The following is a 26,796-nucleotide window of genomic DNA, read 5'->3' as shown; positions in this document are numbered from 1 at the left end:
TTGGCCCTAATGTTGATGTGTCTTTAGAAAAGATGAAAAAAGACACTGACACAGCAAAATCTATGGGAGCTTTGCAGCTGCAAGCTCCCTGACGTTCTTTTCGTCGCTCATCATACAGAGGCAACACGAGGCTACTTCTCCGAAAGCCCCTCCACTTCTTACAAAACCCCTAGTCAATCCACATACACTAAGGGCTACCAAAGAGGGCGTTACAGACGTAACAACAACAAAGGCCGAGGCAAAACCAATAACTCCCGCTCTGCCTCCACCCCTACCCAATGACTTTCCTCCCCTTCCCCCCAACATTCCACTACTGTGGGGGGAAGACTGCAGCAATTCCTTCCTGCCTGGATCAACATCACATCAGACAGGTGGGTGCGACAAATTATTCAGTCAGGTTACTGTCTAGAACTAACATCTACCCCCCCAAACAGCGTCCAATGTCACAAGAACATCTGTCACGGTTAAAGCAAGAAGTTATGTCTTTGCTAAAAAAAAGTGCAATAGAACCAGTTCCTCTGCACCAACAAAACAAGGGGTTTTACTCCCTATATTTTCTTATTCCAAAAAAGGACGGCTCTCTAAGGCCTATTCTAGACCTCAGACCGCTAAACATATACATACAGTCAGACCATTTTCACATGGTCACACTCCAACAAGTCCTTCCTCTCCTGTTACAAAACGACTTCCTTGCTACTCTAGATCTCAAGGACGCATACTTCCACATTCCCATTCACAAGGCTCACAGGAAGTATCTCAGATTTGTAATAGACGGACAGCACTATCAATTCAAAGTACTCCCATTCGGAGTCACAACAGCGCCAAGAGTATTCACCAAGTGCCTAGCAGTAGTGGCAGCACATTTACGAAGACAGCACATACATGTCTTCCCGTACCTCGACGACTGGTTCATAAAAGCCAGCTCATACGACCAGTGTGTGGAACACACTCGCGCCACAATCCAACTGCTCCACAACTTGGGGTTCACAGAAAACCACACCAAGTCTCATCTGCAGCCATCCAAAGTACAACAGTACCTCGGTGCTACAATAAACACCTCAACGGCGCTAGCTTATCCCACTCCAGTAAGGATAGCCAGCATGCAAACCCTTCTCACAAAGTTTCAGCCACAACACCCCCTTCCAGCACGAGTGTTCATGCAACTCATAGGAATGATGGCCTCTTGTATTTTCATAGTGCCTCATGCAAGACTTCAAATGCGTCCTCTACAAGAGTGCCTATCACGTCAATGGAACCAGGCTCAAGGTCAATTAACAGACCTAGTGTTGGTAGACGGTCGGACTCATCGCTCTCTGCAGTGGTGGAACACCAAAAACCGTTCCTAGAGCCAGTTCCCCAAATAGTCTTGACAGTGGATGCATTGCTCTCCGGCTGGGTAGCCCACCTGCTGCAACACACCATTTTATTTATTTATCGGATTTATAATGCGCATAACTGCCCCAGCGACGGGGCGTCCCAGCACAGACCGCAGACTCCAGAACAAGAACCGGAGATCAAAGGATTAAGCCGGAAAAAGCCCGGTCTTTATGGCCTTCCGGAACGCAAGATGGTTCTGGATCACTCTGATGGGCACAAGAAGTGAGTTCCAAAGTTGCGCGGCCAGGCTGCGAAAGGAACGGCCACCCGCTCTGGCTTTCCAGACACGCGGGGAGCAAACCAGTGCTGAGGCGGCGGATCTTAAAGGACGCCGTGGCACGTAGAACTCTAGCAGCCCCGCCAACCCCACAGGTGCCTGAGGTGATAATATCTTATGCGCCAAACAAAGCGCCTTGAATTGAATGCTCTTTTCCACCGGCAACCAGTGGAGTTTCTGAAGTACGTGGGAAGCAAGGCAGGTGGACACCACAACCAAAGTTACTCCATATTAATCACCTAGAGTTACTAGCTATATTCCTAGCACTGAAAGCTTTCTAAAAACAAGTGTCAAACAAGGTTGTGTTAGTCCGCACCAACAACATGACCGCCATGTACTACATTCAGAAACAGGGTGGAACACACTCCCTGCAACTTTCTCGACTAGCTCAGGGCATATGGCACTGGGCTATACCTCAAAACATATTCCTTCTAGCCCAACATGCTCCAGGAGTACAAAACACCATAGCAGATCTGTTAAGTCGTAAGACACAACAAACCCACGAGTGTGAACTTTATATGCAAGTTCAACCATTTTTTCAGATGTGGGGACAACCTCAGATAGATCTTTGCCACTCACGAAAACGCCAAATGCCCAAGCTTCGCCGCCAGATAGCCACACCCATTGTCCAAAGGCAATGCGATATGGATGAACTGGTCAAACAGATTTGCGTACGCTTTTCCACCTCTATCACTCATGCCACTAGTAGTACGCAAACTACAGCAGCATTCTCGAACCCTCATCCTAGTTGGTCCAGACAGCCGTGGTACACTGCTACAACTGTCTGTGGTACCACACCAAAAATTATATCTGTCTCCACACCTTTTAACAAAGAACCATGGAGAGATCAGGCACCTGGTCCCAGCTCAGCTCAACCTAGCAATTTGGCTCCTGAGGTCTTAGAACCTTCCTCCAGACTGCATGAATGTCATAAAAGAACCTAGACGCCCTACCACTAGAACATGCTATGCAGCCAAGTGGAAACGCTTTGTAATAGATTGTCACAACAATATTAACCCCTTAGACGTCTATTCAACACATCATAGGATACTTACTGCACCTCCAAAGATGTAACTTAGCCTACACGTCTATTAGACTGCATCTTGCTGCAATAGCAGCATATCTGCAAAACAGACAGCATCTATCTCTGTTCAGAGTGCCTGCTATTAAAGCCTTTATGGAAGCTCTTAAAAGAATTATTCCTCCCAGAGTGCCACCTTCACCTGTGTAGAATTTAAACATTGTTCTCACACGGCTAATGGGACCTCCCTTCGAACCATTACATAAATGTGAACTACAATTTTTAACATGAAATGTTGCGTTACTAGTAGCTATTCTCTGCGAAGAGTTGGTGAACTACAAGCACTAACAATTCAAGAACCCTTTTTTGCAAATGCATCTTAATAAGGTTGTTCTAAGTGCTAATCCAAAATTCATGCCCAAAGTCATTTCTCCCTTTCACCTCAATCAATCTGTGGAAATGCCCGTTTTCTTCTCGCAGCCACAGACAGTAGTAGAAAGAGCTCTTCATACCCTAGATGTCAAAAGAGCATTGCTATACTACATCGAGAGAACACAACCCTTTCATAAGACAAAACAACTTTTTGTGTCTTTCTCCCCACCGCATAAGGGTAATCCCATTTCAAAATCTAGCTAGATGGATTGTCAAATGCATACAGATTTGTTACCACAAAGCTAAACGTACGTTAGCTGTTCCTCCTAAAGCCCATTCTACAAGAAAGATAGGGGCTTCAATGGCATTTTTAGGGAACATTCCCCTAGATGACATCTGCAGAGCAGCTACATGATCTACACCGCACACATTCACAAAACACTATTGTGTAGATGTGCAAACCAAACAACAAGCTAATGTGGGCCAGGCTATTCTCAAAATATTATTTCAAACTACTGCAACAGGTAGGGGTGGTCGTGCTAAGAGTGGGTACTGCTATACAATCTATGCACAGTGTGTAATCTGCAGCTCATTAAGCCTCGAACGGAAAATGCCACTTACCAGTATGCATCTGTTCTTGGCATGTAGAGCTGCAGAGTTACACCCGCCCACCCTCCTCCCGGCTACCCTTGTCTGTTCCAGTATTATCTTAATTAGATACAGCTTACATGGACATCCTTCCTTTTCTTGCAAAGCTCCATCATTTCCCTAATGGCGAAAAACAATCTGAGGATGGAGCCGATGCCCATGCGCAATCTGGTCCAAAGGAGGAGTCACCTATCTCGTGACTTCCAAAGAACTTTTCAGGACAACAACAAACTGCAAACATCCGGGCCCAACACTAGGTGGCGATCTATGCACAGTGGGCAACTCTGCAGCTCTACATGCTAAGAACAGATGCATACTGGTAAGAAGTGTTTTCCTCTCTTTCCCAGTCTTAATCAGGATTGAGGAATAATATTTCCCTGAATGCTGTTCAACTTCTCACCCATGACCATCTCTGGTGGGGACTAAGACATCAAATTCGGCCTTGTCCAGAAACTGTACACCTTGCTTGAAGGCTTGAGACTTCTGGGAGCTTGGAGGAGCAGCAATCCCATCTGAAGTCCCCTGCTTCTCCAAGCCCTCTGTAAAAACATTCAGCCTCCGTACTTTTCTCATTGACGTCTGTGCCTTAACCAAGCTGGCAAACACAGTCATGAACTTGGCAAGCTTCTTAAGAGAAGGTTCACCCTTTTCAGTGATTGGCCCTGCCTCTGAGGTGATCAGCCTGGCAAGCTTTGGGTCTGCCTTAATTAGCAAGAAGCATCTACGCTCCATGGGCACGATACAGTTGAGGTTGTGCAAGAAGCAGGCAGCCTGCTGCACCAAGCCCAACAACGTCTAGGGAGAATGAGGCTTCTGGAAGCCTTTACCATCTCTGCCATATTAAGGACCATCATAAGTTGACTTGTAAAGTCATGCAGACAGGCCCTCCGCAGCCTGTCGGTACCAGTCTATGGGGCCAGCACAAAAAGCTCTCAACCTCTTTATACAGGGGCTTTCTGATCCTACCACCTTACCAGCCATGTACTTGGATACCTTGTTATAAGTGACCATTCGGAGGACCCATGTTGGTATAGTTCTTCTGGTTCCAGTATATCTGATCCCAGCTATAGCTCTGGAATCTGGTTTGAAAGTCATTGGAACTATCGCCCATGGGCTGCAAGATAATGATAGAACATATCCTTTCAATGCAATAACATCATTTGTCTATTTGTTTCATGAATGCTTATTTTCTGTATTTTTGTGTTTATTGTTTTGCGGTTTAACCCCTTACGTGCTGATGACGGCTCCCGTCCGTCATACGTCACAGTGCTCGTGTGCTGATGACGGCCGGGAGCCGTCATGCCCACGATCGGAATGTCCAGCACAGGAGCGGAATTCCGGCCGCGGGCAAGGGGTTAAATCACTGACAATGCTTAGGCTGGGGTCCCCAGCCTCCAGTAATGACTCAGTGGGGGATCTCCGGATTCCAGTAATGATTCAGTGGGGGTCCCCGGGTTCCAGTAATGACACAATGGGGCTCCCCGGAAATCAAAAGGTTGAGAACCACTGCTCTAAAGCATTAAGTTATCAAGGGTCATCACTCTTTTGCTTTGCCTTACCTCCTGGTGGCATTTGGTACCTTTCAGCCCTTGGGGTTCAGGAGGTTTGGGGAGCCTAGATGCCACTTCCCCTCTTAGGGCAGGATTACAATCTACTAGGAGCAGTAATTGTCCTCCAGGGATTGAAGTGTGCCTCCTAGGATTCCTGGGAGGATACACTGAGATGGATGGAGCTCCTTCTCAAAAGACCCTGTCTCTCAGAACTCTGCCATTGGGCAATTAGTACTCCTCTTGGAGTGAGAAGTATATAGGAGCAGCCGCACTGGGAAGGTATATTCTGAGGGATACTTGTAACTTCACATTTCTCAGTTTGTGACTTCCCCAGATACTAGACTGGATCCATAAAACTTCAAAGCAGTGCTCCTGTCTGCCAGTATGTGGTGCAGTGCGATTCTGGAAGTGACGAACGGAGGCACATATAAAAGCCATCCTTGCTTGTTGACATCAGTTTCTGTGTTCTTGGATGCAGATCCGGAGTGGAATTCATTCCTCCTTTACTCTGAAGAGATTTTCTCTGATAAATATATCCAGTCTGCAAGCAATGTCACTCCCTAAAATGACAGGATTCAGGCCGTGTAGTGACTGTCTCAAACATATGTCTTTGACAAATCCGTACTAAGTGTGCCTCTGGTGCTTAGGGTCTTTGCATGACTCCAAGAGCCTTTAACAAATGTGCTCAGATGAACCGTAAAGCCATCTGACCGCATGAAATAAAAGATTTATGTGACGAAACACCAGAAGGGTCTATACTTTCAAATCTAAGTCGAAAGGGAGGGGATCAGCATTTGTTCTGAGTCATTACAAAGGCAGAAACCTTCCTTGTGTCAAAGTCTTCAGGTAAGTCGAAGAAGAAGGATAGGAAGCCCAAGCAAGGCTTTGCCTTTTTCTGCCATTCTCTTTCTCCAGAGAAGGCACAAGGATGTTACCGTGCCTCCAGGTTCCACTGAGAATCCAATTCCATCCATGATATACAGAGTTTCTAAATCCATAATAGACTTTGGAGCAGGTCAAGACCTTTTGCGAAGCCATGCTTCTGGTTCCTTCTGGTGCACCTTTGGGCTTCAAAGATCCATGGGGACTTCCAGTCAGGCTACCACTGGCTGGTTAACCCTTGGTGCTGTTTGGGCTCCTTGAACCCACTCTGGGATCTGTGCCGGAATCCGTGCAAGTGCTGAACTCTGTGACACCATCGGCAATGTAGGAAGACCTGCAACCCATCACGGTGTCTGATGGAGTCAAAGTAATTTCAACCAAAGCCACATCCAGATCCTGATGTACCGCACTGTCTCCTGAAACCATCTGACTCTGGCACAATAAAAAATACCACTGCAGCATAATTGTGCACAGACATTAAACCAACCTTTCGCCAGAGCCGGCCAACAATGCTGGGGAAGAGTTTGCCTCACCCTATGATGATGGTAAATGGACCTACAGGATGCCAATTGGCTATACATCATGTCACCCAATATTGGGTTGGTTCCACCCCCCACACCACCGCCCAGGCCACTGAGAGAAGAAATGACTTTATTTGCCATGGCAATCAAGAGGGCACCTAAGGCCCTTGACCTCTGTCTCCCCTCTATGGAGGTAAAAACCATTGTATTGATAGAGGTCATGCAGCCTGGCTAGGCACCAACCAAACCTCTTTTCCTTCAGTGAAGTCCTCACTGACACACTGCTGGGCACTTGGACTAAACCATGTTCTGCTCTCGGTCAACTACTAGGCTGCCTGCCACCACAGACCTGAACTCACTAACACAGCATACAACAACTGAAATTCTGGTGGTGCATGGGTCCACCAGTTGAGTAAACCCTGGCACCTTTCCAGCCACACCCCCCAACAGGGTTTCTAAAGGAGTAGACCCATTCATAAAGCGTATGTTCACAGACAACTTTGTCTTCAAGTTGGACAACATAAGATGGTTGCTAAGTCGTTACACCCACGACCTGTGGGACATGGTGGGTGAGATCTTACCTGCGTTTCCAGAAGACTTGCGGGATTCTTTAGCCCAAAACATTCAAGATAGTTGGCATGTGGCCACATTTGTCATTCCCTTTTGCCTGGACATCATAGACTTCCTAAACTGGTCTAAGGGAACCAGCGTGGCGCTTCTACACCATGCCTGAATGAGGTCCACTGGCTTATGAGAAGTCCAGCAGCCTTGATGGACATGCCTTTCGACAACTTCCAGTTGTTTGGTGAGAAGAGGAATTAGGTCCTAGAGCTTTTCTAGAGAGATTCAGGCCATTACACGCTCTTTGGTCATCAGCTCCCGTCACACAATCCCTCCAGAAATGTTGTTTTATTTGGGGCCAGGAGCTTGGTTTATCTGCAACATCAGCCCCCCCACCACCTACACAACATACTTCTCAAGCCTTTTGTTATCGAAGCTGTGGACAGGGATATTGGCCATGAGGGGCAGCAGTCATCCAAATATTCTGCCCCACCAGCCACTACTGCCAAGCCCCTTTAGTCCTCCCTTACTGTCTCACAGATTGCCCAACGGACCTACAACCTACCATTCCATATTAAATAGTCTATTTTGGATTACAATTCTTAAAACACATGACAATTTAAAAATCGCATTTCCGCATTTCCTATATACAACGGTCACTTTTAAAATTTCTGTCAATTAAAAAATTTAAAACCACATAAGAGGCAACTAAAATAAAATAGTAAAAAAAGGGAGCGGGGGTAATGACCCTTCAAATGTATATCCTCTTTCTACAAGATGGATGTTGTCACAATTCCCCTCAGAATCGTAAATCATCCTGAGTCGGGTCAACCACTGATATGCTCCTCTCTTATATGATGTCATTAATAATACTACCCACCTTTTAAAGTATACTAGCCAGATGCCAAGCCTTTTTGGTAGTCTTTCAGGTTTTTATACACCCCTTCTCGCAATGTAAAAATTACAACATGTTCTCATGTTGCAAAGCGGTGCTTCCAGTCCGAATACATATAAGCAAAGCTGCATGTAGAAATTTGGCCATGGCAACCATAACCTCTTCCCTTGTGTCAGATTTCGATATCCTTAAGGCTACCCCAATTATTCTTACACCTGTAAGGCGACATACAGGAATAATCCACTTCTTACAGGGGTTGTTGCAGGCAGAGCAGAAGAATACAAAATGAGTAATGGTGCCGGGACTTATGTTACACACTCGGCAGAATTTGCTAGAACCAGTATTGGTCCTCCATCTCCCAGTGAACTCTACTTTGGTGAGAGTGCCATATCTAAACTTCAAGAGTTGCCTAGGGAAAGAGCCTGTATCACGTCTAGACATCTCATAATTATGATCTAGAATGTAGTCTGTTAGACTACCCGATGAACAGTTTTTAATCGTTTCACCCCAGGGGTAGTCTATGCACCGCTATTTTATCAGGCTTTTTGATATCTTAAGGGCATCTCCTGGTTTGTCCCATGGTAATCCAGGGCAAGAGATATAAACTTCCTTTTTATTAGGTATAACAGCCATAATATCCTCAAATGGCCTGGTGTGTCCAAAAGATCCCTGAAAGGTAGCCTATAAGGCTCCAATTCAGGAGTTGTCCAGAATCTATACCTGAACCAAAAGGGTCTCAATTGTACCATAAAAGAAATAGGATACAGACTCCAGTCCATCAATAGGGGAGGTATTGGGGAACTCTGCAGGAGATTAACTAACTGCCTTGCAAAACTATTCTCGGCCACAGTTAATTCTCTTATGTTTGAATGATCTCACAGTTCTGCTCCATAGAGGGATGCACTCTTTGCCATGTTTTTATATAAGGTTTTTAGATTTCAGTCTTTGGTCAGCTTGAGAATTGCCACAGACTGTTGTTGGAGTTTAAGAGCACACTTGTTCATCTCGGGCTTTCAGCTTAATTTGTGGGACAGGGTTATCCCCAGGTAAACCAATTCAAAAAAATGCTCAAGGGGCGAGTTGTTTACCACTACATTCGTTTGGGAAGTCCCATGGAAGTTTAATATCATATATTTTGTTTTACTTCTATTTTTCTCTAGACCCCCGATCAGTACAGAATTGAAGAAAGAAATTCAAAATTGCTTGCAGGCCGCTTGTGGTTTTGGAAATTAACAGCATGTTATCTGCAAATATTAGTACCGGAATTTTTATAGAACCAATTTTTGGGGCGTCATTTTTGGGGAAGTTTAAAGTTAGCCAGATCATTTACAAACAGTTCAATGAGGGTTGGAGCTAGCACACACCCCTGACATACTCCCCTTTCTATATCAAATGGATCTGTTTATTCCCCATTCTTGCTGTATCTAACTCAAGCCGTATTATTCTCGTCAATCCTAATAAGAATATCTAACATATTAGCCGGGACTCCCAAGTTTTCTAAGACTTCCCAAAAGTTTCCTTCGTGCTACCATATCAAAAGTAGGTTTTAAGTCTACGAAGATGACCTAAAGACATCCTTTACCCAGGGCTAAGCTTTTCCCGTATATTGTTAAAAATCTCGCAATTTGGTGAAGGGTGCCCTTTTTTGGCCTAAAACCTGCTTGTAAGTCTGAAAACGTGTTATTTAGATGGGCCCAGTCAGTTAGTTTCTCTAACTCCTGCAGGCAAAAAAAGCTAATGGAAGCCCATCTAAAAGGCTAATTGGCCTGTAATTCGCAGCCTCATCGCGCCTCCCTTTTAAAAAAAATTAAATAAATAGAGACCATTTCAGCTTGGCACCAGGATTCCGGAATAGCACCCCCCTCGTTAAGCTGTTTAGATAGGTTGCCGAGATATCAGTTTCAGCTGCATAGAGGTCAGATGGACGGTCGGACTCATCGCTCTCTGCAGTGGTGGAACACCAAAAACCGTTCCTAGAGCCAGTTCCCCAAATAGTCTTGACAGTGGATGCATTGCTCTCCGGCTGGGTAGCCCACCTGCTGCAACACACCATTTTATTTATTTATTTATTTATCGGATTTATAATGCGCATAACTGCCCCAGCGACGGGGCGTCCCAGCACAGACCGCAGACTCCAGAACAAGAACCGGAGATCAAAGGATTAAGCCGGAAAAAGCCCGGTCTTTATGGCCTTCCGGAACGCAAGATGGTTCTGGATCACTCTGATGGGCACAAGAAGTGAGTTCCAAAGTTGCGCGGCCAGGCTGCGAAAGGAACGGCCACCCGCTCTGGCTTTCCAGACACGCGGGGAGCAAACCAGTGCTGAGGCGGCGGATCTTAAAGGACGCCGTGGCACGTAGAACTCTAGCAGCCCCGCCAACCCCACAGGTGCCTGAGGTGATAATATCTTATGCGCCAAACAAAGCGCCTTGAATTGAATGCTCTTTTCCACCGGCAACCAGTGGAGTTTCTGAAGTACGTGGGAAGCAAGGCAGGTGGACACCACAACCAAAGTTACTCCATATTAATCACCTAGAGTTACTAGCTATATTCCTAGCACTGAAAGCTTTCTAAAAACAAGTGTCAAACAAGGTTGTGTTAGTCCGCACCAACAACATGACCGCCATGTACTACATTCAGAAACAGGGTGGAACACACTCCCTGCAACTTTCTCGACTAGCTCAGGACATATGGCACTGGGCTATACCTCAAAACATATTCCTTCTAGCCCAACATGCTCCAGGAGTACAAAACACCATAGCAGATCTGTTAAGTCGTAAGACACAACAAACCCACGAGTGTGAACTTTATATGCAAGTTCAACCATTTTTTCAGATGTGGGGACAACCTCAGATAGATCTTTGCCACTCACGAAAACGCCAAATGCCCAAGCTTCGCCGCCAGATAGCCACACCCATTGTCCAAAGGCAATGCGATATGGATGAACTGGTCAAACAGATTTGCGTACGCTTTTCCACCTCTATCACTCATGCCACTAGTAGTACGCAAACTACAGCAGCATTCTCGAACCCTCATCCTAGTTGGTCCAACGTGGGCCAGACAGCCGTGGTACACTGCTACAACTGTCTGTGGTACCACACCAAAAATTATATCTGTCTCCACACCTTTTAACAAAGAACCATGGAGAGATCAGGCACCTGGTCCCAGCTCAGCTCAACCTAGCAATTTAGCTCCTGAGGTCTTAGAACCTTCCTCCAGACTGCATGAATGTCATAAAAGAACCTAGACGCCCTACCACTAGAACATGCTATGCAGCCAAGTGGAAACGCTTTGTAATAGATTGTCACAACAATATTAACCCCTTAGACGTCTATTCAACACATCATAGGATACTTACTGCACCTCCAAAGATGTAACTTAGCCTACACGTCTATTAGACTGCATCTTGCTGCAATAGCAGCATATCTGCAAAACAGACAGCATCTATCTCTGTTCAGAGTGCCTGCTATTAAAGCCTTTATGGAAGCTCTTAAAAGAATTATTCCTCCCAGAGTGCCACCTTCACCTGTGTAGAATTTAAACATTGTTCTCACACGGCTAATGGGACCTCCCTTCGAACCATTACATAAATGTGAACTACAATTTTTAACATGGAATGTTGCGTTACTAGTAGCTATTCTCTGCGAAGAGTTGGTGAACTACAAGCACTAACAATTCAAGAACCCTTTTTTGCAAATGCATCTTAATAAGGTTGTTCTAAGTGCTAATCCAAAATTCATGCCCAAAGTCATTTCTCCCTTTCACCTCAATCAATCTGTGGAAATGCCCGTTTTCTTCTCGCAGCCACAGACAGTAGTAGAAAGAGCTCTTCATACCCTAGATGTCAAAAGAGCATTGCTATACTACATCGAGAGAACACAACCCTTTCATAAGACAAAACAACTTTTTGTGTCTTTCTCCCCACCGCATAAGGGTAATCCCATTTCAAAATCTAGCTAGATGGATTGTCAAATGCATACAGATTTGTTACCACAAAGCTAAACGTACGTTAGCTGTTCCTCCTAAAGCCCATTCTACAAGAAAGATAGGGGCTTCAATGGCATTTTTAGGGAACATTCCCCTAGATGACATCTGCAGAGCAGCTACATGATCTACACCGCACACATTCACAAAACACTATTGTGTAGATGTGCAAACCAAACAACAAGCTAATGTGGGCCAGGCTATTCTCAAAATATTATTTCAAACTACTGCAACAGGTAGGGGTGGTCGTGCTAAGAGTGGGTACTGCTATACAATCTATGCACAGTGTGTAATCTGCAGCTCATTAAGCCTCGAACGGAAAATGCCACTTACCAGTATGCATCTGTTCTTGGCATGTAGAGCTGCAGAGTTACACCCGCCCACCCTCCTCCCGGCTACCCTTGTCTGTTCCAGTATTATCTTAATTAGATACAGCTTACATGGACATCCTTCCTTTTCTTGCAAAGCTCCATCATTTCCCTAATGGCGAAAAACAATCTGAGGATGGAGCCGATGCCCATGCGCAATCTGGTCCAAAGGAGGAGTCACCTATCTCGTGACTTCCAAAGAACTTTTCAGGACAACAACAAACTGCAAACATCCGGGCCCAACACTAGGTGGCGATCTATGCACAGTGGGCAACTCTGCAGCTCTACATGCTAAGAACAGATGCATACTGGTAAGAAGTGTTTTCCTCTCTTTCCCAGTCTTAATCAGGATTGAGGAATAATATTTCCCTGAATGCTGTTCAACTTCTCACCCATGACCATCTCTGGTGGGGACTAAGACATCAAATTCGGCCTTGGCCAGAAACTGTACACCTTGCTTGAAGGCTTGAGACTTCTGGGAGCTTGGAGGAGCAGCAATCCCATCTGAAGTCCCCTGCTTCTCCAAGCCCTCTGTAAAAACATTCAGCCTCCGTACTTTTCTCATTGACGTCTGTGCCTTAACCAAGCTGGCAAACACAGTCATGAACTTGGCAAGCTTCTTAAGAGAAGGTTCACCCTTTTCAGTGATTGGCCCTGCCTCTGAGGTGGTCAGCCTGGCAAGCTTTGGGTCTGCCTTAATTAGCAAGAAGCATCTACGCTCCATGGGCACGATACAGTTGAGGTTGTGCAAGAAGCAGGCAGCCTGCTGCACCAAGCCCAACAACGTCTAGGGAGAATGAGGCTTCTGGAAGCCTTTACCATCTCTGCCATATTAAGGACCATCATAAGTTGACTTGTAAAGTCATGCAGACAGGCCCTCCGCAGCCTGTCGGTACCAGTCTATGGGGCCAGCACAAAAAGCTCTCAACCTCTTTATACAGGGGCTTTCTGATCCTACCACCTTACCAGCCATGTACTTGGATACCTTGTTATAAGTGACCATTCGGAGGACCCATGTTGGTATAGTTCTTCTGGTTCCAGTATATCTGATCCCAGCTATAGCTCTGGTATCTGGTTTGAAAGTCATTGGAACTATCGCCCATGGGCTGCAAGATAATGATAGAACATATCCTTTCAATGCAATAACATCATTTGTCTATTTGTTTCATGAATGCTTATTTTCTGTATTTTTGTGTTTATTGTTTTGCGGTTTAACCCCTTACGTGCTGATGACGGCTCCCGTCCGTCATACGTCACAGTGCTCGTGTGCTGATGACGGCCGGGAGCCGTCATGACCACGCCCACGATCGGAATGTCCAGCACAGGAGCGGAATTCCGGCCGCGGGCAAGGGGTTAAATCACTGACAATGCTTAGGCTGGGGTCCCCAGCCTCCAGTAATGACTCAGTGGGGGATCTCCGGATTCCAGTAATGATTCAGTGGGGGTCCCCGGGTTCCAGTAATGACACAATGGGGCTCCCCGGAAATCAAAAGGTTGAGAACCACTGCTCTAAAGCATTAAGTTATCAAGGGTCATCACTCTTTTGCTTTGCCTTACCTCCTGGTGGCATTTGGTACCTTTCAGCCCTTGGGGTTCAGGAGGTTCGGGGAGCCTAGATGCCACTTCCCCTCTTAGGGCAGGATTACAATCTACTAGGAGCAGTAATTGTCCTCCAGGGATTGAAGTGTGCCTCCTAGGATTCCTGGGAGGATACACTGAGATGGATGGAGCTCCTTCTCAAAAGACCCTGTCTCTCAGAACTCTGCCATTGGGCAATTAGTACTCCTCTTGGAGTGAGAAGTATATAGGAGCAGCCGCACTGGGAAGGTATATTCTGAGGGATACTTGTAACTTCACATTTCTCAGTTTGTGACTTCCCCAGATACTAGACTGGATCCATAAAACTTCAAAGCAGTGCTCCTGTCTGCCAGTATGTGGTGCAGTGCGATTCTGGAAGTGACGAACGGAGGCACATATAAAAGCCATCCTTGCTTGTTGACATCAGTTTCTGTGTTCTTGGATGCAGATCCGGAGTGGAATTCATTCCTCCTTTACTCTGAAGAGATTTTCTCTGATAAATATATCCAGTCTGCAAGCAATGTCACTCCCTAAAATGACAGGATTCAAGCCGTGTAGTGACTGTCTCAAACATATGTCTTTGACAAATCCGCACTAAGTGTGCCTCTGGTGCTTAGGGTCTTTGCATGACTCCAAGAGCCTTTAACAAATGTGCTCAGATGAACCGTAAAGCCATCTGACCGCATGAAATAAAAGATTTATGTGACGAAACACCAGAAGGGTCTATACTTTCAAATCTAAGTCGAAAGGGAGGGGATCAGCATTTGTTCTGAGTCATTACAAAGGCAGAAACCTTCCTTGTGTCAAAGTCTTCAGGTAAGTCGAAGAAGAAGGATAGGAAGCCCAAGCAAGGCTTTGCCTTTTTCTGCCATTCTCTTTCTCCAGAGAAGGCACAAGGATGTTACCGTGCCTCCAGGTTCCACTGAGAATCCAATTCCATCCATGATATACAGAGTTTCTAAATCCATAATAGACTTTGGAGCAGGTCAAGACCTTTTGCGAAGCCATGCTTCTGGTTCCTTCTGGTGCACCTTTGGGCTTCAAAGATCCATGGGGACTTCCAGTCAGGCTACCACTGGCTGGTTAACCCTTGGTGCTGTTTGGGCTCCTTGAACCCACTCTGGGATCTGTGCCGGAATCCGTGCAAGTGCTGAACTCTGTGACACCATCGGCAATGTAGGAAGACCTGCAACCCATCACGGTGTCTGATGGAGTCAAAGTAATTTCAACCAAAGCCACATCCAGATCCTGATGTACCGCACTGTCTCCTGAAACCATCTGACTCTGGCACAATAAAAAATACCACTGCAGCATAATTGTGCACAGACATTAAACCAACCTTTCGCCAGAGCCGGCCAACAATGCTGGGGAAGAGTTTGCCTCACCCTATGATGATGGTAAATGGACCTACAGGATGCCAATTGGCTATACATCATGTCACCCAATATTGGGTTGGTTCCACCCCCCACACCACCGCCCAGGCCACTGAGAGAAGAAATGACTTTATTTGCCATGGCAATCAAGAGGGCACCTAAGGCCCTTGACCTCTGTCTCCCCTCTATGGAGGTAAAAACCATTGTATTGATAGAGGTCATGCAGCCTGGCTAGGCACCAACCAAACCTCTTTTCCTTCAGTGAAGTCCTCACTGACACACTGCTGGGCACTTGGACTAAACCATGTTCTGCTCTCGGTCAACTACTAGGCTGCCTGCCACCACAGACCTGAACTCACTAACACAGCATACAACAACTGAAATTCTGGTGGTGCATGGGTCCACCAGTTGAGTAAACCCTGGCACCTTTCCAGCCACACCCCCCAACAGGGTTTCTAAAGGAGTAGACCCATTCATAAAGCGTATGTTCACAGACAACTTTGTCTTCAAGTTGGACAACATAAGATGGTTGCTAAGTCGTTACACCCACGACCTGTGGGACATGGTGGGTGAGATCTTACCTGCGTTTCCAGAAGACTTGCGGGATTCTTTAGCCCAAAACATTCAAGATAGTTGGCATGTGGCCACATTTGTCATTCCCTTTTGCCTGGACATCATAGACTTCCTAAACTGGTCTAAGGGAACCAGCGTGGCGCTTCTACACCATGCCTGAATGAGGTCCACTGGCTTATGAGAAGTCCAGCAGCCTTGATGGACATGCCTTTCGACAACTTCCAGTTGTTTGGTGAGAAGAGGAATTAGGTCCTAGAGCTTTTCTAGAGAGATTCAGGCCATTACACGCTCTTTGGTCATCAGCTCCCGTCACACAATCCCTCCAGAAATGTTGTTTTATTTGGGGCCAGGAGCTTGGTTTATCTGCAACATCAGCCCCCCCACCACCTACACAACATACTTCTCAAGCCTTTTGTTATCGAAGCTGTGGACAGGGATATTGGCCATGAGGGGCAGCAGTCATCCAAATATTCTGCCCCACCAGCCACTACTGCCAAGCCCCTTTAGTCCTCCCTTACTGTCTCACAGATTGCCCAACGGACCTACAACCTACCATTCCATATTAAATAGTCTATTTTGGATTACAATTCTTAAAACACATGACAATTTAAAAATCGCATTTCCGCATTTCCTATATACAACGGTCACTTTTAAAATTTCTGTCAATTAAAAAATTTAAAACCACATAAGAGGCAACTAAAATAAAATAGTAAAAAAAGGGAGCGGGGGTAATGACCCTTCAAATGTATATCCTCTTTCTGCAAGATGGATGTTGTCACAATTCCCCTCAGAATCGTAAATCATCCTGAGTCGGGTCAACCACTGATATGCTCCTCTCTTATATGATGTCATTAATAATACTACCCACCTTTTAAAGTATACTAGCCAGATGCCAAGCCTTTTTGGTAGTCTTTCAGGTTTTTATACACCCCTTCTCGCAATGTAAAAATTACAACATGTTCTCATGTTGCAAAGCGGTGCTTCCAGTCCGAATACATATAAGCAAAGCTGCATGTAGAAATTTGGCCATGGCAACCATAACCTCTTCCCTTGTGTCAGATTTCGATATCCTTAAGGCTACCCCAATTATTCTTACACCTGTAAGGCGACATACAGGAATAATCCACTTCTTACAGGGGTTGTTGCAGGCAGAGCAGAAGAATACAAAATGAGTAATGGTGCCGGGACTTATGTTACACACTCGGCAGAATTTGCTAGAACCAGTATTGGTCCTCCATCTCCCAGTGAACTCTACTTTGGTGAGAGTGCCATATCTAAACTTCAAGAGTTGCCTAGGGAAAGAGCCTGTATCACGTCTAGACATCTCATAATTATGATCTAGAATGTAGTCTGTTAGACTACCCGATGAACAGTTTTTAATCGTTTCACCCCAGGGGTAGTCTATGCACCGCTATTTTATCAGGCTTTTTGATATCTTAAGGGCATCTCCTGGTTTGTCCCATGGTAATCCAGGGCAAGAGATATAAACTTCCTTTTTATTAGGTATAACAGCCATAATATCCTCAAATGGCCTGGTGTGTCCAAAAGATCCCTGAAAGGTAGCCTATAAGGCTCCAATTCAGGAGTTGTCCAGAATCTATACCTGAACCAAAAGGGTCTCAATTGTACCATAAAAGAAATAGGATACAGACTCCAGTCCATCAATAGGGGAGGTATTGGGGAACTCTGCAGGAGATTAACTAACTGCCTTGCAAAACTATTCTCGGCCACAGTTAATTCTCTTATGTTTGAATGATCTCACAGTTCTGCTCCATAGAGGGATGCACTCTTTGCCATGTTTTTATATAAGGTTTTTAGATTTCAGTCTTTGGTCAGCTTGAGAATTGCCACAGACTGTTGTTGGAGTTTAAGAGCACACTTGTTCATCTCGGGCTTTCAGCTTAATTTGTGGGACAGGGTTATCCCCAGGTAAACCAATTCAAAAAAATGCTCAAGGGGCGAGTTGTTTACCACTACATTCGTTTGGGAAGTCCCATGGAAGTTTAATATCATATATTTTGTTTTACTTCTATTTTTCTCTAGACCCCCGATCAGTACAGAATTGAAGAAAGAAATTCAAAATTGCTTGCAGGCCGCTTGTGGTTTTGGAAATTAACAGCATGTTATCTGCAAATATTAGTACCGGAATTTTTATAGAACCAATTTTTGGGGCGTCATTTTTGGGGAAGTTTAAAGTTAGCCAGATCATTTACAAACAGTTCAATGAGGGTTGGAGCTAGCACACACCCCTGACATACTCCCCTTTCTATATCAAATGGATCTGTTTATTCCCCATTCTTGCTGTATCTAACTCAAGCCGTATTATTCTCGTCAATCCTAATAAGAATATCTAACATATTAGCCGGGACTCCCAAGTTTTCTAAGACTTCCCATAAGTTTCCTTCGTGCTACCATATCAAAAGTAGGTTTTAAGTCTACGAAGATGACCTAAAGACATCCTTTACCCAGGGCTAAGCTTTTCCCGTATATTGTTAAAAATCTCGCAATTTGGTGAAGGGTGCCATTTTTTGGCCTAAAACCTGCTTGTAAGTCTGAAAACGTGTTATTTAGATGGGCCCAGTCAGTTAGTTTCTCTAACTCCTGCAGGCAAAAAAAGCTAATGGAAGCCCATCTAAAAGGCTAATTGGCCTGTAATTCGCAGCCTCATCGCGCCTCCCTTTTAAAAAAAATTTAATAAATAGAGACCATTTCAGCTTGGCACCAGGATTCCGGAATAGCACCCCCCTCGTTAAGCTGTTTAGATAGGTTGCCGAGATATCAGTTTCAGCTGCATAGAGGTCAGATGGAATACAGTTGTAGCCTGTTTTTCTTTTCTTCAAGGCCCTTAGGAATTCTCGGCTAGTCAGTGTCAGAAGCTAGTTGGTGTCAGAGTCTAGATTCCCTAGCGTACTGATGGGGCCAGTATCAGCGCTCCCTCAACCGCCCCCTTTATGGTCTATACTTTTTAGTTCCTGTTGGTCTAGTTGGCTGTGGACGTTTGTGTGATTGAAGTCACTATAGTCTTTGTGAAACAACAAGAGGGAAAGGGTCAGAAGGACACTCTTATACCCCTTAGAAATACTCATACAAATCAATAGAAGAGTGACTGAATAAGCCAAAAATAAGAAAAGGAAACAGAAAAAGGGCAGTAAAATCACGAGATTACTACCACATCGGCCAGAGTACCAGACCCGAAGGGACAGCACTACAGTGGGTTAAGCATGCACAGTGTCAAATGAATTCAGGCCGTGGATGTGGACACGTCAGGTTCACAGGAGGGCAGTCGCCGGGACGCAAATGCTCCTGGCGTGAAGAATTTACCCCTGCCACGAGCTTAAGAGGCGTTTCTCATTTCTCGCACGAATTCTACATCCTTCACAAAGTGCAGGGGATATACGAAGAAGTTCCTATGCACCGATTACATACAAGTTTGTAATTGTCTTGTTTATCCCGCCTTATTTGTTAGTGACGCCTTAGCGTGCGTCATCGATGAGGTGAGGTCTATTTTGGTCCTGATGAATGCTGAGCTGAATTTTGGCTCTGTATAGCAGAAACATGTCGACCTTCTTTGTATGTTTATTTGTATAGGACATTCTGGTTCAAACTAATCCAACCACTTTGATGTCCGTGTTCCACTAATGTTTTTAATGGAGTCAGAGCTACCCCTTTATTAAATGGGTTTGGGGAGTAGCCCGCGCTCCTTTTAACTCACCTTCTTATCACTGTTGGGGATAATGTTTCCAAATAAGAACCCAAATGGGTTTGGGGAGTAGCCCGCGCTCCTTTTAACTCACCTTCTTATCACTGTTGGGGATAATGTTTCCAAATAAGAACCCAATGAAGACAACTGGCAACCGACTTTCAGTTGGTGCCTGAGGGTTCTTTTTCTACACTGTGCATGCTTAACCCACTGTAGTGCTGTCCCTTTGGGTCTGGTACTCTGGCCGATGTGGTAGTAATCTCGTGATTTTACTGCCCTTTTTCTGTTTCCTTTTCTTATTTTTGGCTTATTCAGTCACTCTTCTGTTGATTTGTATGTCACTATAGTCTTTCCTACTTCCCACATCAACTGGAGCAGAGTAAAGCTTCTCAAAGTGGTCAACCCATTGTTGCGGCTGGACAGTGAAGGCTAGATGGCTGGCTGAAGGGCAACAACCATGTGCTATAATATTCTAAAATGTTTTTGTATCCCCTCTTATTTTGCTGCTTGGCTCAGATCAGACCAAACCTCCTCTTCCCAATCAGCTTTGGCTTTCAGTATGGCTTACTTGTATTTCCTACGGATCTAAGTGATGTTATGTTGGTCTCTGCTTTTTATATGATCTAGGAGTAGGGACTTCACTGCCCTCGGTGTTAAACCATAGGTGTGATTTGGGGCACTCACTTTTCTAGGTTGGCTAGAGAGCAACTCTCTCAAGCTAGTAAACCGGACCTCCTGATTTTTTACAACAGAGTTGTGTTCTGTGTCTTAGTTTATGTTTTCCAGAGCATCTCACTCTTAAGTAGACTTGTTTCAAAAGAGCTGAATATGCTTCAACAAATTCACACTTAAGGGCCTTTTAGTTGTTCCAGAGAGCTAAATCTCACTGTAAACTGGGTTTAATTGCCTCTTTTCCCAGTCCAATAAGACCTGTCCGAACGAGTTTCAGTGCATTATGGTCACTGTCGCCTGCTCGATTACCATCATGTCGACCATGAAAGACCAAACATGCAGTGATAATATGTAATCGATTCTGCTCGTACTATTGGGGCATTTGAAGGTCATGGCACCATCCTGGTCTGACTGGGACCTCCCATTGCATGCCCTCAATCCTGATCTCAGCGTAATACCATAAAGCTGGAGTGCCAGCCTCAAGCTTGTCTTTACTGAGGTGATGCCTGTGAGAAGTTGGCCTGATATATAGTGTTCACTATTCTAGTGATCACTCTGTATCATTCCAACAACCCTTATTGATGATTGGTTGTAAGTCAACCTTATAGACCAGCTATCCTAGTAGCGTGGACAAGAGCAGTCTTTCGGCTAAACTCTAGAGGGCGTGTTAAGCCAGCTGTTTTACCATCACATATACCCCTTGAACACCAAGTAAAAGGACACCACACAAGTTGTTATAAAAAATAAAGGATATTTATTAATAACAAGACTACCCTGAACTCTTTATGAGTCAGGGAGCTAAGCACAATACAAAACTCTTAAGAAAATACTGCAAGTTGCACAAATAACGCAAATGCCCGAGGGGCACGAAAAACCATATACTCTAAAAGTGGAATGCGAAATACTAGCAGGTAAGTAACACGATCCAGAGGCTTCAGGACCGCTAGGACTACCTTACTGAACCCTCAGGTTAGGAGCAGGGGGCCTAGGGAACCCGGGTGCAGAGTGTGAACTCTTACGCGGGATGCGGGACAAAGTCTATGGATGCTAGTAATTCTAAAGTTACTGTTTCCGGACGAATCCGACTAGGTAGACTAAAAACGAAAAAGGATCTGGACACTAGGATAGTGAACCTGTGCTGGAGCACCGAAATGCTCGGGTTACCTAGCCCAGGGGCTGCGGCTGCATAGGGTTCAAATGACGTCGGGAATCCTCGTTGTAGTATATGGAGCCTGAAAGAAGATGTTCGGTGTGATCCAAGGCTGGATCAGTGAAGAAGACGACCTGAAAGCAGAGGGGACTCAGTTCTCAATCACTAGCCAGTGATTGTGTGGGCACCAGGATGGCACCGGATGAAGTCACCGCGATCAGGTGAGTGGGTGACGCTGGACTCTGCAGCCACACGGGCCAGGAGGCGTTGTCGGCGTCCAGGCTGGAAGTGCGAGCTGTCCCACGATGGTGTCTGCTGTCGGCGATGCTGGATCCAGGATTGGAGCAACAAGCCTTGGCAAAGGCAAGCCCACTCGGTTGAATCAAAATGGCGTCTGGAGTGGACCAGGAGGGTCCAGGGCACTTCTTGTTGAACAAGGAGCAAGGGCCAGTCTAGAGGACCTAGACCAGCGGTGAAAACGTCGTGGTACATCGTCAGGAGGGCCACTAGCCGACGGGCAAGTGACCGGACAACGTGGCAAACAGCAAGGCAGCAGAAGGGCCCCACGCAGATCTCAAGGATGCTGGGGGGCTGGACTTCGGTGCTGGAGCTGCTCAGGGTTGGGGCTTCTCAAACCCCAGTGCACCCACTCAAGGATCCCTCGGCGGTCGTGCTGGTTAAGCGTCGTGCAGGTCTTGAAGATAGCCGGTCCCACGGGTCTCGTCGCACCCACTAATCTCAGCTGGGCTGATGATGCAGGTAGAGGTCAGAGATGGCAGGGAATCCGGGTCTCGTCGAGCTGGTCAGTCTTGATCCGGAGGATGGACGTGCAGCAAACCGCAAGCGCTTAGATGGTGCCTGCTGGTGCAGGGTGGCTACTCCTTAGCCACAAGGGAGAGTCTTCAGAGAATGACAAGAGTTCCTTTCGTGGAAAGTAGTTCAAGTTTCAAGATTATCCAATTTGGGAAGGGTGCCCGCTCCTACCTTTATTCTAAGAAAAGGGGCTGGCACGCGACTAGGTCCTGCCCATGGGTGGGACCAGGAGGGGGGTGGTTACACCCCTCTCCTTTGTCCGGTCTCTCCCCAGCTCAGGGGCTGGTGTGCCCCTGGAACTGGTTTGAGCCGGCATATGCACAGTGAGCACCGGGGTGCCACTTGCAGTCACCTTCCTCTCAGCCCTGCCTACCTGGGATACACAAAATCCTGTCTGGGATGGTGCTGGCACCGCCCCTGACAGGAAACCCTTTGTCCAGGCCTCCCTCGCTGGAAGGATACAGAAAAGGGGGTGGTGATGAACAGAGTGTCTGAATTAAGCAGACCACTCTTACCCAGTCCAAAGATCAGGGCTTGATCCATCACCGTTATTTATCTCACTGCCCCATCCCAGCTCAGAACCTGGCTATATGCAAATTAGTCTGTCCCTGGCCCAGTGCATCATGGGAACAGGGCAGACCAAACTACCAAGCCAATTCTTCACCAGAAAGGAGACAAGTTCTGAGCTGGGATGGTGCAGTGAGCTAAAAAACGGTGATGGATCAAGCCCTGATCTTTGGACTGGGTAAGAGTGGTCTGCTTAATTCAGGCACTCTGTTCATCACCACCCCCTTTTCTGAATCATTTTGTCCACCATAAGCGTGGAAGGGTATACTCAGATGTGAGTCCCTTGCTCATTGCACCATCAGGATTCAAGCAAGCCGGGCCGAAGACGCCTGAAATGGCAGAAACCGGTCCCCGGAAGCTTGTTTCCTTCCCAGTACAAGAATTGGCTTGGTAGTTTGGTTTGCCCTGTTCCCATCATGCACTGGGACAGGAACAGACTAATTTGCATATAGCCAAGTTCTGAGCTGGGATGGTGCAGTGAGCTAAAAAACGGTGATGGATCAAGCCCTGATCTTTGGACTGGGTAAGAGTGGTCTGCTTAATTCAGGCACTCTGTTCATCACCACCCCCTTTTCTGAATCATTTTGTCCACCATAAGCGTGGAAGGGTATACTCAGATGTGAGTCCCTTGCTCATTGCACCATCAGGATTCAAGCAAGCCGGGCCGAAGACGCCTGAAATGGCAGAAACCGGTCCCCGGAAGCTTGTTTCCTTCCCAGTACAAGAATTGGCATGGTAGTTTGGTTTGCCCTGTTCCCATCATGCACTGGGACAGGAACAGACTAATTTGCATATAGCCAAGTTCTGAGCTGGGATGGTGCAGTGAGCTAAAAAACGGTGATGGATCAAGCCCTGATCTTTGGACTGGGTAAGAGTGGTCTGCTTAATTCAGGCACTCTGTTCATCACCACCCCCTTTTCTGAATCATTTTGTCCACCATAAGCGTGGAAGGGTATACTCAGATGTGAGTCCCTTGCTCATTGCACCATCAGGATTCAAGCAAGCTGGGCCGAAGACGCCTGAAATGGCAGAAACCGGTCCCCGGAAGCTTGTTTCCTTCCCAGTACAAGAATTGGCTTGGTAGTTTGGTTTGCCCTGTTCCCATCATGCACTGGGACAGGAACAGACTAATTTGCATATAGCCAAGTTCTGAGCTGGGATGGTGCAGTGAGCTAAAAAACGGTGATGGATCAAGCCCTGATTTTTGGACTGGGTAAGAGTGGTCTGCTTAATTCAGGCACTCTGTTCATCACCACCCCCTTTTCTGAATCCCTCGCTGGAAGGACTCCCAGCAGCAGGAGGTCAGACTCGTGTCTCAGTGGCAGCATCCATTTTGTGGAGCTGAGGCTGTGTTTAACTTTAACTGGGGTTACAGCTACCAACATGTCTTCTCCCTCTAGAGGGGTGGAAGGCTACCCCCGTTGCCAGAACTGGCGAGGGGGTAGTATTCCAAAGCGTATGACACCTTACACGACATGTTTAGATAATGTCAGACCAAAGTTACCATAACCGCGAGGATTATAAGGCACTTAAAAGTATATGGTCTGACGCTATCATGGAAACGGTTAAGGGATAGATCCCGAAGGCCGCAGACAGGCTCAGCTCATGCCAGAGCACCATCTCATACGATTCCAAGCACTCTGCCTTCAGGATTGTTAAGGCCTGCCATAGGAGTGACTGATAGGAGATCTGTGTGCCCATTTTAGGTTTAGATATAGGTATACTATATCTAAAGCAGGGGTGATTACACCACCTTGCCCCAGCTGTCAAGCAGCCAGTTGTGTCTGTTTTGGATGGCCAGCCAGGGGTGGCATAATACATGCTGCAGCCCCTGGTAGGCCCTGTGTGCACCTATGCCCTGGGTACCTAAGGTACACTGTATAGGGGCTGATAAGGTGACTCAGTATCCAAGGGTACATGGAATCCATTTTACAGAGAGAGCAGTGGGCCTGGGGTCCTGAATAGCAGGGCCCCAGGTCAACTAAGTCGAAAAACCAGCAAAACACCAGGCAAAAAGTTGGGGGTAACCATAGTCAGATATCCACCTTCCTACAATGCCTATTTTGGGAACCTGCCAAACCATATCTTCATCCTCCGTTAAAGACTGGTCATAGTTATCCAAGGGTTTGTACGTCACATTAACGACGCCTGCAACTATCACTAGGGCTTCTGGGGGTAGTGAGCTAAGAAGGTTATCTAGAATCGACAAAGTAGGAGATTTACTATTTATTTCCAGTACTTCGCTGAAGATTTCGAGGCATTACAGCAGGGACCGACTGCAGGGCATATGGCAGATCCTCTCCCTCAGCAAGGGGCTGTAGGAATCTGGCGCTCTATATAGTGCAGTAAAATGAAGTACACTGTGCAGAGAGTACAGGCAACCCTTATTAGTTTACAGGGCTTTCTTCAAAAATCCCAAGTGCTCTATTATGTGGTAACGTGGTCAAGCAGCTTAGGTTAATGAAAGTGGACTGTTGAGCATTTGTTGTACACACACACACACACACACACAGTCAATAAATGGGACACACAATAAAAAAAATCCAACACAGATTTTTATATTTTAGGTATCAAAATTTCGTGATCAGGTAAGTACTTTTTATGATAGGTTTTTCCCATTTACATAGACAACACTGTATTTGTGGTAATGTTAACCTATGGTAAAACATGCATTGCAAAGTATCACATGTCAATGACTTACCGGGCTGGTCTTCAAGACTTAACCTCTTCCGTGCTCATGACGAGCTCAGCTCGTCATGAGGCACGGTGCTCGTGTGCTCATGACAAGCTGAGCTCGTCATGAGCCGCGCAACGCTCTTTCGCAGGGCTAATTCCCCTGCTGTGCTGAACGTTCCGAAAAACGGGCGTGGTCATGACTAGCTCAGCTCGTCATGAGCACAGCGCCACCGTGCTGATGACTAGCTCAGCTCGTCATGAGCACAGCGCTACCGTGCTGATGACTAGCTAAGCTCGTCATGAGCACAGCGCTACCGTGCTGATGACTAGCTAAGCTCGTCATGAGCACAGCGCTACCGTGCTGATGACTAGCTCAGCTCGTCATGAGCACAGCGCTACCGTGCTGCGTGATGAGCTGAGCTCCTCACGAGCACCGGGGCGCTGTGCGCGCCCCCCAGCACAGAGGGAGAATTACCCCTGCTGCGAAGGGGCTAAGGTAAGTAGGGGCCAAGGTCCAGAACAACATGAACAGGTCACCTCAGTCAGCTCTGGGTCTTCTGGGTGCAGCAGTGATTTCTGGCGTTAGGCAGCCCGTTGAATGGGAAACAGAGTCTGTAAAAAAGAAGCTGGAAGTGGAGATGGTGGTTGGAGTGGGGTGGTGTGAGGGGGGGGGGATTTGAAGGTCTGGGGGATAGGGGAGGCACGCAGTTGGTTCAAACCCAAAGGGGGCTCGAATCTTTAGGGTCTCTGGAGATGGGATGCACAGTCGGTTGATCAGGACTCATGCTGTGGGGCTTGTGTGAAGTGGTCTTTGGTCCAGTGGGTCGTGGTGGTCAGAGGCACTCTGTTTTGGTGAGCCTGCAGAAAGAGGCTCCAGGCAGGGACTAGGGGACCAATCTGGCCAAACTCAAATGTGAGCTCAGGTCTATGGGGTCTCTATGGGTGGTAGAGACACAGTCAGTTCACTTGGGCTTGGGCTGTGGTGCTTGGGTGCAGAGGTGAATTGAGGTGTCGGGTCGTGGTGGTCAGAGGCACTTGCTTCAGGTGACCACCTGGAGGCGGGGGCCACTCTGGATGAGGGCTTCTGTCGTGCTGACGTCCCTTGTTAGCTGGTTGGACCCTGTGGGGTCGTTGTCCGGATTGAACCACCAACAAGTCTTAGCTGCTGCAAGGAGTCCAGTACCTCGGGTATTGGTGCTATAAAGGGGTCCTGGAGTGTTGAGCGTCTTGCTACTCGA

The sequence above is a fragment of the Lissotriton helveticus genome, chromosome 5_1, assembly GCF_964261635.1.
Source record: "Lissotriton helveticus chromosome 5_1, aLisHel1.1, whole genome shotgun sequence".
Lineage (NCBI taxonomy): Eukaryota > Metazoa > Chordata > Amphibia > Caudata > Salamandridae > Lissotriton > Lissotriton helveticus.
This window is presented reverse-complemented; position numbering follows the sequence as displayed.